At 39.4% G+C, this 15150-nt stretch overlaps 1 protein-coding gene across 2 annotated transcripts in view; it reads left to right on the top strand.

Annotated features, from left to right (window-relative positions):
* Window positions 1-15150, top strand: part of IDE (insulin degrading enzyme) — a 111349-nt gene that overhangs the window by 18965 nt on the left and 77234 nt on the right. The gene's annotated exons all lie outside the window — the stretch shown is intronic.

Raw genomic sequence — 15150 nt, 5'->3', positions numbered from 1 at the left:
CCCGAGAGTTCAGTTCCTTTAGGGAAAATGAGGAGACCTGGTGACACTTGGGCGCACATTGCTGCCTGGCAGCACTTGGCCTGAGCTGAGATTTGCTTCCTTTCTGATGGGGCTAGTATTCCTTCTCATCACAATTCCACTTCTCTTGCTTTACTCACTTATGTTACCTTTTTGGCCTTGTAAGCATTTAAATTTGTGACTCTTGCTATAAAGTGACTGGAGGAAATCAGTCTTATTAGTTTTTAGTCATACTGGAGGTTTTTGGTTGTAGTGGAAATGAGGAGGGGAAAAAATATACATATATGTATATGTGTGTGTGTGTGTATGTATATAAATTGCTGTGAAGATACAGAAATGATTGTGTGATCAGGACTACCCCTGCCTTGTTTATGGTTTTTAAAGAATTATCACATCATTTTATTTGATCCTTATAGCAACTGTACATGGTTAACAGAGACATAAAAATTCCCACAGCTCTTAAGAAGTTTAATTCAGACAGCTCTGCTGCCTCCAAATTCACCTTTATCTGGAACCTAGGCAAGAGGATGGGGTGAGAGTGGGTGGGTATAGAAGAGCATGTTAAATTTGCTTCTAGGAAAGTGAAAACTGTTGGCCTGAGCTAGGTAGACACGCGTAAGAGATGTAGCAGGTCACTTCTCCTGCCTTTGAGGTGTCTCTACAGATGCCCAACAAGAAGAGAGCAGGAAAGGAGAAAAATTAGTGTACAGTCTTTCAAGAAGATGATGAGTTTAACAGTGTGAGGAAGACTGAGAAGCAAGAAGACGGCATTATATGCATATACTTATTATATATGTACATATGTGCATATATGTATATGTATGTATTATATGTATATGTGTGTATACATATACATATACATATACATATACATATACATATACATATACATATGCATATACATATACATATATATATTTTTTATATTACCTGTAGGTCAGGTCATATAAATAAGGCAGATGGGGACCCTCACACTGGGAAGATTCCATTCCTAGAAGCTGAGTAGATAAGACTATCTGGCCAGTTAGATACATGGTTAAAACAGACTTTTTTTTTAAGGTAAAATGAATATTTGTGCTTAAAACCAGCAGGCCAAACTAGTACTAACATTATCACGATTCAGCAAAATAGAAAACATCTTTCTGTGAATATTAGAGTAATGAATAAGCCAGGGGTTGTAGTAACGTATATAATGTTTTATATATATATACATACAAATGTGTATATACGTAAATGTTTTATTTTATTTTATTTTTTTTATACGTAAATGTTTTATATATATATGCATATAATATGTGAATACCACACATACACACACACACACACACACACGTAATTTGTAACAGCTTTATTGATACTGAACAATTCATCCTCTTAAAGTACACCATTCAGGAGTGTGGTAGGGTCACACACACACAAAAAATAATAAAGTATACCACTTGGTGGTTTTCACTATATTCCAAGATCTGTGCAGCTGTCACCACAAACAATTTTAAACATTTTCATCACCTCAGAAAGAAATCTTGTATCCCTTAGCAGGGACTCCCTATTTTCCTCTTTTTCCAGCCCCAAGCAACCATCCTTTTGTCTCTATGGATTTACATACTTTTTTGTCTCTGTGGATTTACATATTCTGGATATTTCATATAAATAGAATGATACTGGGGCGTCTGGGTGGCTCAGTCAGTTAAATGTCCAGCTTCAGCTCAGGTCATGATCTCGTGGTTCATGAGTTTGAGCCCTGCGTCGGGCTCTGTGCTGACAGCTTGGAGCCTGGAGCCTGCTTCAGGTTCTGTGTCTCCCTCTCTCTCCGCCCCTCCCCAGCTTGCACTCCGTCTCTCTCTCAAAAATAAATAAACATTAAAAAAATTTTTTTAATAAAAAATTTTAAAAATAAATATAATGATACAGTATGTGTTCTTTGGTCTGCTTTTGCTTGGTATAGTGTTTTCAGAGTTTATCCATGTTGTAGCATATACCAGTGCTTATTTGTCCGTATCTTAGGAAAACCTTTAATAAACATTTAGTTTTTTTCTAGCTTTGGCCTTCTAGTAGCATAGAATCCTGGCTCTAACATCTTCTCTAATCTAATGTAGAAATCCTTCTGCATTAATTTTTTTTTGAGGAGGTAGTGGGTAGGTGCAGATATATCTGGATACAGATATATTTTTATTAATTTAAAAAAACTTTAAATTTTGAACTAATTTAGACTTACAGAAAAGTTGCAAAAATAATACACTTACCCTATATATCATCATAGTATAATTATCAAGAATAAGAAAATAGTGTCTTTACCTTTGTAGTTAATAAATATCTTGAGGGAGATACTTTGGGACTATGCAAATCCTTTTTTACCTCAAACCTTTTAGCATCCACTTGTAGGTAGATCTTGTCTGTGCATTTATTACTGCACCTACTGATTATTTCCCTCTTTCCTTCTTTATTACTAATTGAAATTCTGTGAGGTAGACTTTTTCTGTCTCGTTTATTTACTTATTTGTAGCAATACGGATTCAGTATTTATTTTATTCTGTGGATTAAAATTCATTGCTGTCATTTTATCACTCAAAGTGTTCTAGCTTTGGTCATTAGGAGCTCCTTTGGGTGAGCCCCCATCTTTTTTAGAGAATATCTTTACTTTTGACATTATATGGTGTTTCAGGCTTAACTTGTATTTTCTTTGCCCTAGCTCTAGAGTCAACCACTTGATTCCTCTTATTGGAAAATGATGTTTAGGGACCGAGATCTGGGCCCTAGATGTACTCACTGTGACTGAGGTGTCATTGCTTTTAGTGGGCAGTGTAGCTACTCGTACACATACACATATTTATATTTCTGTATCTGTATATATTCAGTCAGGAGTTTGTATTAATACTGCTGATTGAAATTTGGTACTACAAAATTTATTTGAGTCTTTTTCCTTTAAAACTTTTTCTCTAACCATGAGTACACTGGATTTCATCACCCATAATTTATTTGATTGATTCTAGCATACATACACGTATTTATTTACTTAATTCTAATTTCATGATTGTTAACCTAAACCTCTGTAAGGAACACTTTTGATAACTAAATTATAACATTTATGTACAGTTCTTTTTGTCCTTAGCCTAGAAACTGTATCCATTCAGAATACTATTTTCCACAGTTAGGTTAGTTCATTTCTTTCTTAGCTCCTTTAGTATGATTATATTCGTTTATAATACAGTTAGGTTTGTTTGTTAGTGTTTTTGTTTTTGAGAGAGAGGCAGTGGGGGGAGAGGGGCAGAGGGGAGAGGGAGAGAGAATCTTAAGCAGGCTCCACACCCAGCACAGAGCCCAACATGGGGGCTCATTCTCATGACCATGAGATTATGACCTGAGCCGACCTTAAGAATTGATGCTTAACCGACTGAGCCACCCAGGTGCCCCTCTCAGTGTTTTTATTTTATTTTGCACACTCCTCATCCTGATTGATTTTAAATGTATAGTTCAGTGGTACTGAGTACATCACATTTTGGGGCAGCTATCACCACCATCCATCTCCAGAACTTTATTATTTTCCCAAACTGAAACTCTGTACCCAGCAAACAGTAACTCCCCAGTCTCCTCTCTCAGCCCCTGGCAACTATCGTTTTACTTTGTCTCTGAATCTGACTACTAAGGTACCACATATAAGTGGACTTTACAGTCTTTGTCCCCTTGTTATTGGCTTAGTGTGATGTCTTCATGGTTAATCCATATTGTAGCATGTATCAGAATTTCCTTTTTAAAGCTGAATAATATTCCATTGTATGTACCACATTTTGTTTTCATCCATCAATAGATTCTTGGGCTTCTTCCATCTTTTGGCTATTATAAATAATGCTGCCGTTAACATGGTACAGATATCTGTTTGAGTCCTTTCATTTCTCGGGGCATATACCCAGAAGTGGAGTTGCTGGATTATATAGTAGTTTTAATTTTCTGAGGCACTGCCATACTGTTTTCCATATTGCTGCAGCATTTTACATTCTAAAAGTGCACAAGGGTTTCATTTCTTCCACATTCTTTTTCTAATATATATATATATATTTTTAATTTTTTTTTTAACGTTTATTTTTGAGACAAAGACAGAGCATGAATGGGGGAGGGGCAGAGAGAGAGGGAGACACAGAATCGGAAGCAGGCTCCAGGCTCTGAGCCATCAGCCCAGAGCCCGACGCGGGGCTCGAACTCGCGGACCGCGAGATCGTGACCTGAGCCGAAGTCGGACGCCCAACCGACTGAGCCACCCAGGCGCCCTCTAATATATATATTTTTAAATTATTCTTTTAGGTAATCTCTACACCCAGTGTGGGACTCACACCCACAACCTTGAGATCAGGAGTCGCACACCTTACTGGCTCAGCCAGCCAAGCACTCCCATTTGTTCTACATTCTTGCCAATACTTAAATTCTGATAATAGTCATCCATTGGTAATTCTTTGTGGTTTTGATTTGCGTATCTCTAATGATGAGCGATGTTGTTACGTATATTTTCTTTGGAGAAATGTTCATTTAACTCCTTTTGTCCTCCCCCCCCCTTTTAAGTTTATTCATTCTGAGAGAGAGAGAGAGAGAGAGAGAGAGGAAGGCAGCACAAGTGGGGGAGGGGCGGGGGGGGAGAAGAAAGAGAGAATCCCAAAGGGACAGAGAGAGAGAGAGCAAGAGAGCATCCCAAGCTGGCTCCACACTGTCAGCACAGAGCCCTGTGTAGGGCTCGAACTCACAAACTGTGAGATTGTGATCTGAGCTGAAACCAAGAGTCAGAAGCTCAACCGACTAAGCCACTCAGGTGCTCCCCCACCTCTCTCTTTCTTTTAAGATTTTATTTTTTAGTAATCTCTACACCCAATGTGGGGCTCAAACCCACCACACTGAGCTCAAGAGTCCCACGATTCACCAACTGAGCCAGCCAGATGCCTCAACCTTTGCCCAGTTGTTGCATTATAGGAGTTCTTTGTATATTCTGGATATTAACTCTTATCAATATGATTTGCAAATATTTTTTTTTTTTCCCATCCACAGGTTGCCTTTTGCTCTGTTGCTTATGGTTGGTACATTTTATTTATTTATTTTTTTGATGGCCATTTTTTTCTTTTATTGCCTGTGCTTTTGGTATATCCAAAGAATCATTGCCAGATCCAGTGTTGTGAAGCTCTGTGTTCTCTTCAGAGTTTTTAGTTTTATCTATGAGATCTTTAGTTTATATCTGTTTTTTTTAATGTTTATTTTTGAGAGACAGAGAGAGACAGAGCATGAATGGGGGAGGGGCAGAGAGGGAGGAAGACACCGAATCCAAAGCAGGCTCCAGACTCTGAACTCACAGACCTTGATATCATGACCTGAGCCAAAGTCAGATGCTTAACTGACTGAGCCACCCAGGCACCCCTCTGTAGTTTATATCTTTAATTCATACCCTTGGAATTTTTTAATCAGAAAGTTAGAAGGCCTTGGGGCGCCTGGGGGGCTCAGTTGGTAAGGCCTTAGACCCTTGATTTCGTGTCGGGTCATGATCTCATGGGTTTGTGAGTTCAAGCTCTGCTCCGGGCTCTGCAATGCTGGTGCAGAGCCTGCTTGGGATTCTCTCTCTCTCCCTGCCTCTCCCCTGCTCCTGCTCTATCTCAAAAAAAAAAAAAAAAAAAAAAAGAGCCTTTCCCTATACCAAGGTTAAAGAAGAATTCCATTATTTTTTCTCCTAGTACTTAAACAGTTTCATTTTTTGTATTTAGTTTCCTTATCCATTGGGAATTTGAGTGGTGTTAGATATGGATCTTTTATTTTTTTCCAAAGGCTACTCAGTGTTCCAAACACCATTTGTTAAAGAGTTTGTTTTTTTACCCACTTGAAATGCTACTTTTGTCAAATACTAAATTTCTATATATATTTGGGCCTACTTCTGTTTTTTCTAGTCTTTGCTACTAATTTGTCTTTGTGATGAGCCAGTACCGTACTGTTTTCATAGAGACTTTATAGTATATTTTAATGTCTGGAAAGTCTAGTATCCCACTTAAAGTTATTCTTCTCAGTGTTTTCCTAGCTATTCTTCTTCTTCTTCTTCAGTGTTTATTTTTGAGAGAGAGAGAGAGACAGAGTGTGAACCAGGGAGGGGCAGAAAGGGAGACAGAATCTGAAGCAGGCTCAGGCTCTGAGCTGTCAGCATGAGCCAGATATGGGGCTCAAACCCACGAACTGCAAGGTCATGATCTGAGCTGAAGTGGGACACTTAACTGACTGAACCACCCAGACGCCCCTTATTATTATTATTTTTAATGTTTGTTTATTTTTGAGAGAGAGAGAATGGGGAGGGGGGGCAGAGAGAGAGGGAGACACAGAATCCGAAGCAGCTCTAGGCTCTGAGCTGTCAGCACAGGGCCCCATTCGGGGGCTTGAACCCACCAGCCGTGAGATCACGACCTGAGCTGAAGTCGGATGCTTACCTGACTGAGCCACCCAGGCGGTATTCTTAATATTTGTTTTCTGTATAAAGTTTAATGTTGGGGGACACCTGGGTGGCTCAGTGGGTTAAATGTCCAACTTCAGCCCAGGTCATGATCTTGCAGTTCGTGGGTTCAAGTCCTGCATCATGCTCTCTGCCATCAGCACAGAGATGGTTGGGATCCTCTGTCTCCCTCTCTCCCTGCTCCTCCCACATGTATTCTCTCTCTCTCTCTCTCTAAAAAATAAATGAACATTAAAATTTTTTTTAAAAGTTTAATATCAGGGCGCCTGGGTGGCTAAGTCAGTTAAGCATTAGACTCTTGGTTTCGGCTCAGGTCATGATCTCATTATTTGTGGGATTGAGCCCCTTGTTGGGCTCTATGCTGACAGCACAGAGTCTATTTACTTTTGAGAGAGAGAGAGAGAGCGAGCAAGCGCACGAGTGGGGGAGGGGCAGAGAGAACAGGAGACACAGAATCTGAAACAGGCTCCAGGCTCCAAGCTGTCAGCACACAGCCCAACGCGAGGCTCGAACACACGAACTATGAGATCGTGACCTGAGCTCAACCAGCTGAACCACCCACATGCCCCAGGGGGGTGAGTTTTCTTAAATCAAAGTCTGTATCGTAATAAATAAATAACATCTGTGGTTTAAAAAAAAAAAGTGGGGTGCCTTGGTAGCTCAGTCAGTTGAGCGTCTGACTCTTCATTTCATCTCAGGTCATGATCTCACTGGTAGTGAGTTCAAGCCCCGAGCAGAGCTCAAGCCCCAAGCAGAGCCTGCTTAGGATTCTCTCTCTCTGTCCCTCCCCCACATACATGCATACGCATTCTCTCTCGCTCTCTCTCTCTCAAAATAAATAAAACTTTTTAAAACATTTGTTAAAAATTAAAATGAAAAAACGAGACAGTCTAGGCTGTTACTTTCTAAATTCCCTGAAATTCTTAACCTATGTGTAGAAAGAAAGAAAATGAAGCCTCAGATTGACAGCAACATTAGGCCAGACCACATTAGGTCAGCAATTGAGTGAAAAGTAGATTCTGGAATTAGGCTGTGGGTTCTGTTCCATTGTCTGCTTAAAGCCTTCACCTCTCATCACAAATTGTTTAAAAAATTCTTTTGGAAATTGTTCCAGTTGTGAGCCAACAAACTAGTTTCTTAAGGGAACTAATTTGTCAGCAATGACAATGAATGGATATGGGGTCCAGATTTTTTCCTTATTAATTAGTCCTGTTATATTGTGATGTAGCTGTTCCAAGTAACAACAAAATGTTCACTTTGGGTTATATACTTAGTAAACACAGCCTAGCGCTTTCAAGATCATTAAGTTTTATCTTTTCAAGGATTCTTCCTGTACTGTTCTGAAAAGTACAAATAATAAAGATCAGCTAATAGTCTACTATCTATAGCTAACCATACTCAACAATTCTGTGAGTATCCTTTCAGAGTGTAATCTCGGTACAGAAGATACATTTTTTAATTTGGTAGAAGTAAAGAGCATGGTTCCTTGGTGTCTAAAGACTTGGGTTTGAATCCTAGTTCTTTGATGCCTGTGTGGCCCTAACCAAATTACTTTTTTTTTTTTTAATTTTTTTTTTTTTCAACGTTTATTTATTTTGGGGACAGAGAGAGACAGAGCATGAACGGGGGAGGGGCAGAGAGAGAGGGAGACACAGAATCGGAAACAGGCTCCAGGCTCTGAGCCGTCAGCCCAGAGCCTGACGTGGGGCTCGAACTCCCGGACCACGAGATCGTGACCTGGCTGAAGTCGGACGCTTAACCGACTGCGCCACCCAGGCGCCCCTAACCAAATTACTTTTATGAGGTTTAATTTCCCCCTTCAGGAAAAATGGGCATAGGATGATAGATCCTGAGATAACCTCTGAGATATCGGGTTAATTGAGAGTATAATCCCTATAAAGAGCGTGTGCTGTGTAAAATGCTAACTGAGCATTTAGTAAGGATCTGTCTCTGTGTCCTTGCTATGCTCCTTTTTTGAGGCAGATTCCTTTATGCACAAGATTGCTTACTCAGAGGGTTTCTGCAAACCTTTCCTCTCTCTCCTTCCTTATCAATTTTTCCCTGTCTTTAATCCTTTTCTGGTTTAGATTTTTATTTTTTTATTTAAAAATTTTTTCTTAATACTTATTTTTTGAGAGAGAGAGACTGCGCGAGCAGGGAAGGGGCAGAGAGGAGACACAGAATCCAAAGTAGGCTCCAGACTCCAAGCTATCAGCACAGAGCCTGATGCAGGGCTTGAACCCATGAACTGTGAGATCATGACCTGACCCAAAGTCGGATGCTCAACTGACTGAGCCACCCAGGTGGCTCCTGGTTTAGATTTTTAAAATAAACAAACCAGTAGATGGGAGTTTAATACAGATAGCTTTCTTTGTTTTGATGAGGCTATCTCCTGGTTTTATTTTAAGTGGATTAAATTGGTCGCAGTGATTCTCATCCATTATTTTTGGATGACAATGTTAGAACTATAAACTAGGGTCTTCTACCCTTTACCCTACTGACATTTTGGGCCAGATAATTCTTTGTTGTGGGGTAGGGACTATTCTGTGCATTGTAACATGCTTAGCAGCATCCCTGGCCTCTACTCACTAGTTACCAGTTTGACCTTTTAGTTGCAGCAATTCAATTGGGACACATTGTCAAAGGTCCCACAAAATTGTCACCTGTTGAGAACCACTGACAAAAACAGTGGCTTGCCTATGGCATCTATAAAGGGATAATTATATACCTGTTTTTCTGATAATCTTATAAAGTACCATGCTATTACCAGCCTGTCCAGTGAATGTTTTTGACCTCTAGAGATGACAACATACAACTGGAATTTGCATGAGTATGTGATAAGAATGCTAGTAATAATATGGTGGTTGTTGAGCTGGTTCTATTTGCATCTCATCCCTGTGGGACCGTAGTAATGATGATTATAATATAAGGTTACATTTGTGGGTGCCTACTATGTACCAGACACTGTGCCTTGATGAATTTTTTTTTTCTTGATTTTTTTTTATACCTATTTTAGAGGAGAAATGCTGTAAAGGCTGTTCAAGTCTGATGCAATTTTTGTTACCTCTGTCAGTTTAACAGACTCATATGAACACTGCACATGACTCTTGATTGGCAAGACTAGATGAGACCCCTCTGCCTGGGTGGCTCGGTTGAATGTCCGATTCTTGATTTTGGCTCAGGTTGTTATCTCATGATTCGTGAGTTCAAGCCCCTCATCGGGCTCTGTGCTAATAGTACAGGAGGGCCTACTTGGGATACTCTCCCTCTGTCTCTGTCTCTCTCTCTCTTTCTCTCTCTCTCTCTCACACACACACACACATACACACACACACACACACATGTGTGTGTGTGTGCTCTCTCTCAAAATAAATAAACATTAAAAAGGATTAAAATAAAGAACCTAATTCAAATCCTGGTTTAGAAGTTGTTTGATGTAGGGGCGCTTGGGTGGCTCAATTGGCGTGGCTCAGGTCATGATCTTGTGGTTCGTGAGTTTAAGCCCCACACCAGGCTTGCTGCTCAGCACAGAGCCTGATTTGGATCCTCTGTCCCTGTCTGTACCTCTCCTGCTCATGCTCTCTCAAAAATAAACAAAAAAGCTGTTTGATGTAAATGTTGAAAATTGTTGAGGGGAGAATTTAAAGTTTGATCATTTTGCTTTTATTTGGGTTGCATTTATTGTCCACTCTTGGTTGCTGTGCTTTATTTTTTATTTTATTATATATATATTATATATATATAATATATATATATATATATAATATATATATATATTTGAGAGAGAGAGATGGAACACGAGTGTGGGAGGGGCAGAGAGAGAGAGGGAGACACCAAATCCGAAGCAGGCTCCAGGCTCTGAGCTGTCAGCACAGGGCCCAACATGGGGCTTAAACCCACCAACTGTGAGATCATGACCTGAGCCTAAGTTGGACACTAACTGACTGAGCCACCCAGGTGCCCCTGAGAGTGTTTAATTTTTATTTTTATTTATTTTTTTATTTATTTTATTTACTTATTTTTTTTTGGAGTGTTTTATTTTTAAATTCTGAGGTTTAATTACTCAAAAAAATAAATAAAAATAAAGTACTCAAAACTGGTTTTCAAATCATACATAATGAGTAAAGACTTGAGTTAAAATATTTAACATCATAATTATTGACTTAGTTAAATTGACTCATGCTGTACTTACATGGGCCTCCTATTTCTTGTGGCTAAGATGACATCAACAGAAATAATTGTCTCAGGACACACCTGAGAAGGGTTAGATAATCATGTTAATTGGACTATTGTTTCTTAGCCTTCCTGGTTTAGCACTTGTTAGATTTGGACAGCTACTTCTCAGGATCTTTGTGGCACCATTTCCAAGATGACTTTTTTGTGCATGATAATTATAGCCTTGAGTAATTCATGTATCCCCTTCCTCCTTTATTTTACTGTATTTGTGGTATTTTCAAAAATTCTATTAAATAACTTAAAATATATCATAAGTGTTCAGGTTGATGACTTTTCACAAACTGAGTATATCTCTGTAATGGCGTGTGACCAGCATCCTAGAAGCCTCCCTCATACTTCCTTCTGATGATTGCTCCCTGCCCCCAAGGGTAACCAGTATCTTGATAAAAGTCTTGTTAGCTTGATTTTACCTGTTCTTGCACTTTATGTAAATGGAAGTATACAGTAGTCTTTGCATACAGCTTCTTTCACTCTGCCTTATGTTAGTGAGATTTATCCTCCTTGTGCCTTGTTCTAGGCTTTTCATTTTCACTGTTGCATACTATTCCATTGTGTGAATATATCACAGTCTATCTTTTCACTGTTAATTGACATTTGATCATTTCTAGTTTGGGCTATTATGAATAGTATTGCTATGAACATATAAATGCATTTGTTTCAGGTATATATCTAACGTATGAATTGTTATGTCATACTGTCTGCTTTAATATAGACTGCCAGTTTTTAAAAAATGGTTTTACCAGTTTGCATTCTCACTACCAGTGTATGAGAGTTTGGGTTACCCTGTAACTTCTCTATCACTTGGTGTTTTCCATCGTTTTCATTTTAGCCATTCTGGTGGGTATGTAGTGATAGCTCAGAAAATGTCCTGTGGCAAAAATCAGCTGTGGATTTGGGGCATCTTGGGCCTTTAATCTGTCACACCAAACTCATGCATCCCCCAAAGCCTCTATCTTCTCTGAGTAGAGTTCTTCTGCTTGGGCCTAGTGTGATCTTCAGTCTACATTCAAAATTGGCAAATAGCCCCAGAGAAGAAGACAGGTGATGATCATCAGCTCATCTCAGAGGGCTCTCCCATCTGGGATTTGTACTTCATCCAATTCTCATTTCTTCCACAACTCTCCAACATCTTTGAAAATACGATTTTCTAATTTATCATGGCTTTTCCTATTTATTGAAGGTGAATCTGGTTATGACCTGTTATTATCCTATCCAAAAATGGAAGCTGTTAGTATATTCTTGGGGTTTTCTATTGACATAGTTAGGGAGGAAAAGTTTTCCTCTACCATCAAAGGTTCTTTTGGCTGGTCTAAGATTTAAATTGACATGAGAAAATCCAGTTTAATTTTGTGAGTTCTGCATCCTGCATGGATGAGATGTTCAAAGACAGAAAGGTAAAATGAGGTATATATGCCATCCTGAGCTAGGGAATGGAATAGGGTCTGGGGCCTTAAAGAGGAGGAGGGAAGTTCACAGGGCAGGAGAAAGAACAGATATTTGATAATTAGATGTTTGCCCCCTATATACATGAGTCACTCAGATAAAATTTATCTCTGATAATAACTCTACTTCTGGGAAGGAACTCCAATTTAGATTCTTGTAGGTACATGAGGGGCCAAAGTTTCTCTTGAGCCTTCAGCTCAAAATAGTCCACATGCCAAAGTGCCACATTTTGGGGAGACTTGCTCTGAACCCCTTCATACATAGTTGTGTCATCTGTGAATAATGTTGTTTTTCCCCTTTATCATCTTTATGTGTTTTCTTTTTCTTGTATTATTGGACTGGTCAGAATTGGTAGTCCATTGTTGAATAGAAGAGGATAGTGACCTCCTGTTTGTGAGGAAGGGGGTTGGGGGTATCTGCATTATGTTACCACTGAGTATGATAATTGCTGTAGTTTTTGTGGATATTTTTTCAGATGAGGGAATTTTCTCCCTCCTATTTCTAGTTTGCAGACTTTTTTTAGTTTTAATTTTTAAATTTATTTTAGAGAGTGTGTGCAAGCAGGGAGAGGGGCAGAGGGAGAGAGAGAGAATCCTAAGCAGGGACTTCATTCCACGGCCTTGGGATCATGACCTGAGCTGAAATCAAGAGTCGGATACACAACCAACTGAGCCACCTAGGTACCCCATTTTGCAGACTTTTTAAAAAAGACACGTTGTTGAATTTTGTTAAATGCTTTTTCTGCATCTACCAAGATGATTATGATTTTTCTCCTTTTTTCCATTCCCGTGGCTTAATGTATGCTTCTGAAAAATAGCTTTAACCCCACCATATCTACTATAGTAACTATTATCATATCTGCTTTCATGCTTGAGACAATTATACACACTCTTCTTTCTCTTTAAACCTGCTATACATTTAATCCTGCCATACCTTTTCCTATTTATTTTTTATTATCAAAGTATCATGAGGTAATATGGTTCTCAGTACAGGGACTCCTTTGGCAGATTAGAAGCATTCTTCCAGGCTCCTTCCACTACCTATCTCTGTTTTCTATGGGGAGAAAAAAGTAAAAGAACTGAAGACTCTCCTGGGAGCATTTATTTTGACCTATTTTAATTTTTGTTTCCTTGTTTTTGTTATTTGGGATTGTCAGGGAGGGGAATGGGGTCAGGGCAGGGCTGTGGGGGTGGTAATTGGGAGCTGAGGAAGAAAGCCAGATATATGTTTCCTTAAGTACCACCTTCAGCTCCTCCTTCCCAAGCTTCCTCTTTCTATAGTTCCAGCTGTGCCACAAATCAATTATGTAAATGCCCTTGGGCAAGTCACTTAATCACTGAGCTTTTGTTTCCTCTTCTGAGGTTGAGGAGGATGACCATCGACAGCCCTGTGGCCTGTCACTTAGGGAGACTGGGAAAATTAAATGACCAGTTTATTAAGCATATGCCACTTTAAAAAATGAGAGTAATCGCTAGTTTGGGTTTTGTACTGTGGCATCTTAAATTTTTTGACAGCCTAAAGGCTACCTATGGAAGAAGGAAGAAGGTGTGAGACACCCTAGTCCCCATACTACAACTGTAAGAAACCTGTAGTTAAGTAGCTATGGTAAGAGGTATAAAATGGAGGTTTTGTTCATTTGCTTCAACCTCCATAAAGCCTCTATAAACTGTTCCATGTTAAGCTTGTGACTTTTAAAAAAAATTTTTTTTAATGTTTATTTTTGAGAGAGAGAGACAGAGTGCAAGCTGGGGAGAGGTGGAGAGAGGGAGACACAATACCCCAAGCAGGCTCCAGGCTCTGAGCTATCAGCACAGAGCCCGATGCAGGGCTCGAACCCACGAACTGTGAGATCATGACCTGAGCCGAAGTCGGACGCTTAACCAACTGAGCCACCAAGGTGCCCCAAGTTTGTCACTTTTAAAATGAACAGCCATTGATATGGATGCATCAGAACTAAAAATTTGCGAAAGACTTCTCTCTAAAATGCTGCTACTGTAGGATTCCTTTCAATTGCAACCACCCTTAATCCATTTAAGGGTTTATTTCTTCATAGCAAACTTCTTTCCAGAGGGCACAGAGTTAGAACAGATGACATTCTGCCTGGAACAAAGGCAAAGCATCTCATCACAGGAAAGTAAGATTTAATTGACAGGATTTTAGTTTATACCCACCTTTATGATCTAGCTGGTATATGATTTAGGTATACTGGTCTCTATAACTGGAGAGCCATAGGTACATGCTTCCCTGAGATATGTTGTGATTTTTTAGGTCAAGTATCATGAATAGTATTTGAGAATATGTGGTCTTATATGGAAGCATCCTAGGGCTCATACCATCACTACTTGGATATTCTGTCTTACCTCTGCCCTTCTCAGGGAAGAAAGGATGTTAATGGTATAGTTTTGATTTCAGGCATTTTCTCTCTGGGTGCCTTCTCCCCATTGAGAAGCACCATAGGCAAGCTCTACTTCTGCTTATGATTTTGGGAGTGGGTGGATGGATTCCACAGAAGGGAGGTTTTGATTCATAATTTTGCTATTAGCCTGGTCACTCACCTGTTTGGTTTTATAGGTCATCCGTTTAGAAATTAGAAATAGATGAGATCTAACTTTAAATATGTCTGGGGCTGTGGAAGTGGGTAGAGAGCAAAAGGCACAGTAAACATTTTCAGTCTCCTGTTAAATAGGCTGTGAAACCCTTAAAGAGATGTGAGAAAAAAGACTGCAAAAGGTCATTGGAGTAAAAGATTATTTGCATTAAAAATTTCCTCTTGGTATGGGAATTTGGAAATGACCTGTTTGGGAATTTGATTTTGCAAACATGCAGTTTAGGCCTTTACACGGCTAGATAAAAATCCATACTCTTTCAGGGGAAGTTCTGGTTGTAGTTCTTTAACACCAACTGCTTGTTTTTCTGCTCTGTGCCTGTTTTTTTTCTCACGATGCATCCTTTGCTCCGGTGTGTCCTTCCTTTTATTTGGCATGCTTCCA

The sequence above is a fragment of the Puma concolor genome, chromosome D2 (assembly GCF_028749965.1).
Source record: "Puma concolor isolate L17-30 chromosome D2, mPumCon1.1.hap2, whole genome shotgun sequence".
Classification (NCBI taxonomy): Eukaryota; Metazoa; Chordata; class Mammalia; order Carnivora; family Felidae; genus Puma; species Puma concolor.
Note: the sequence above shows the minus strand (reverse complement) of the source record. Positions and strands in the feature narration are given on the sequence as shown.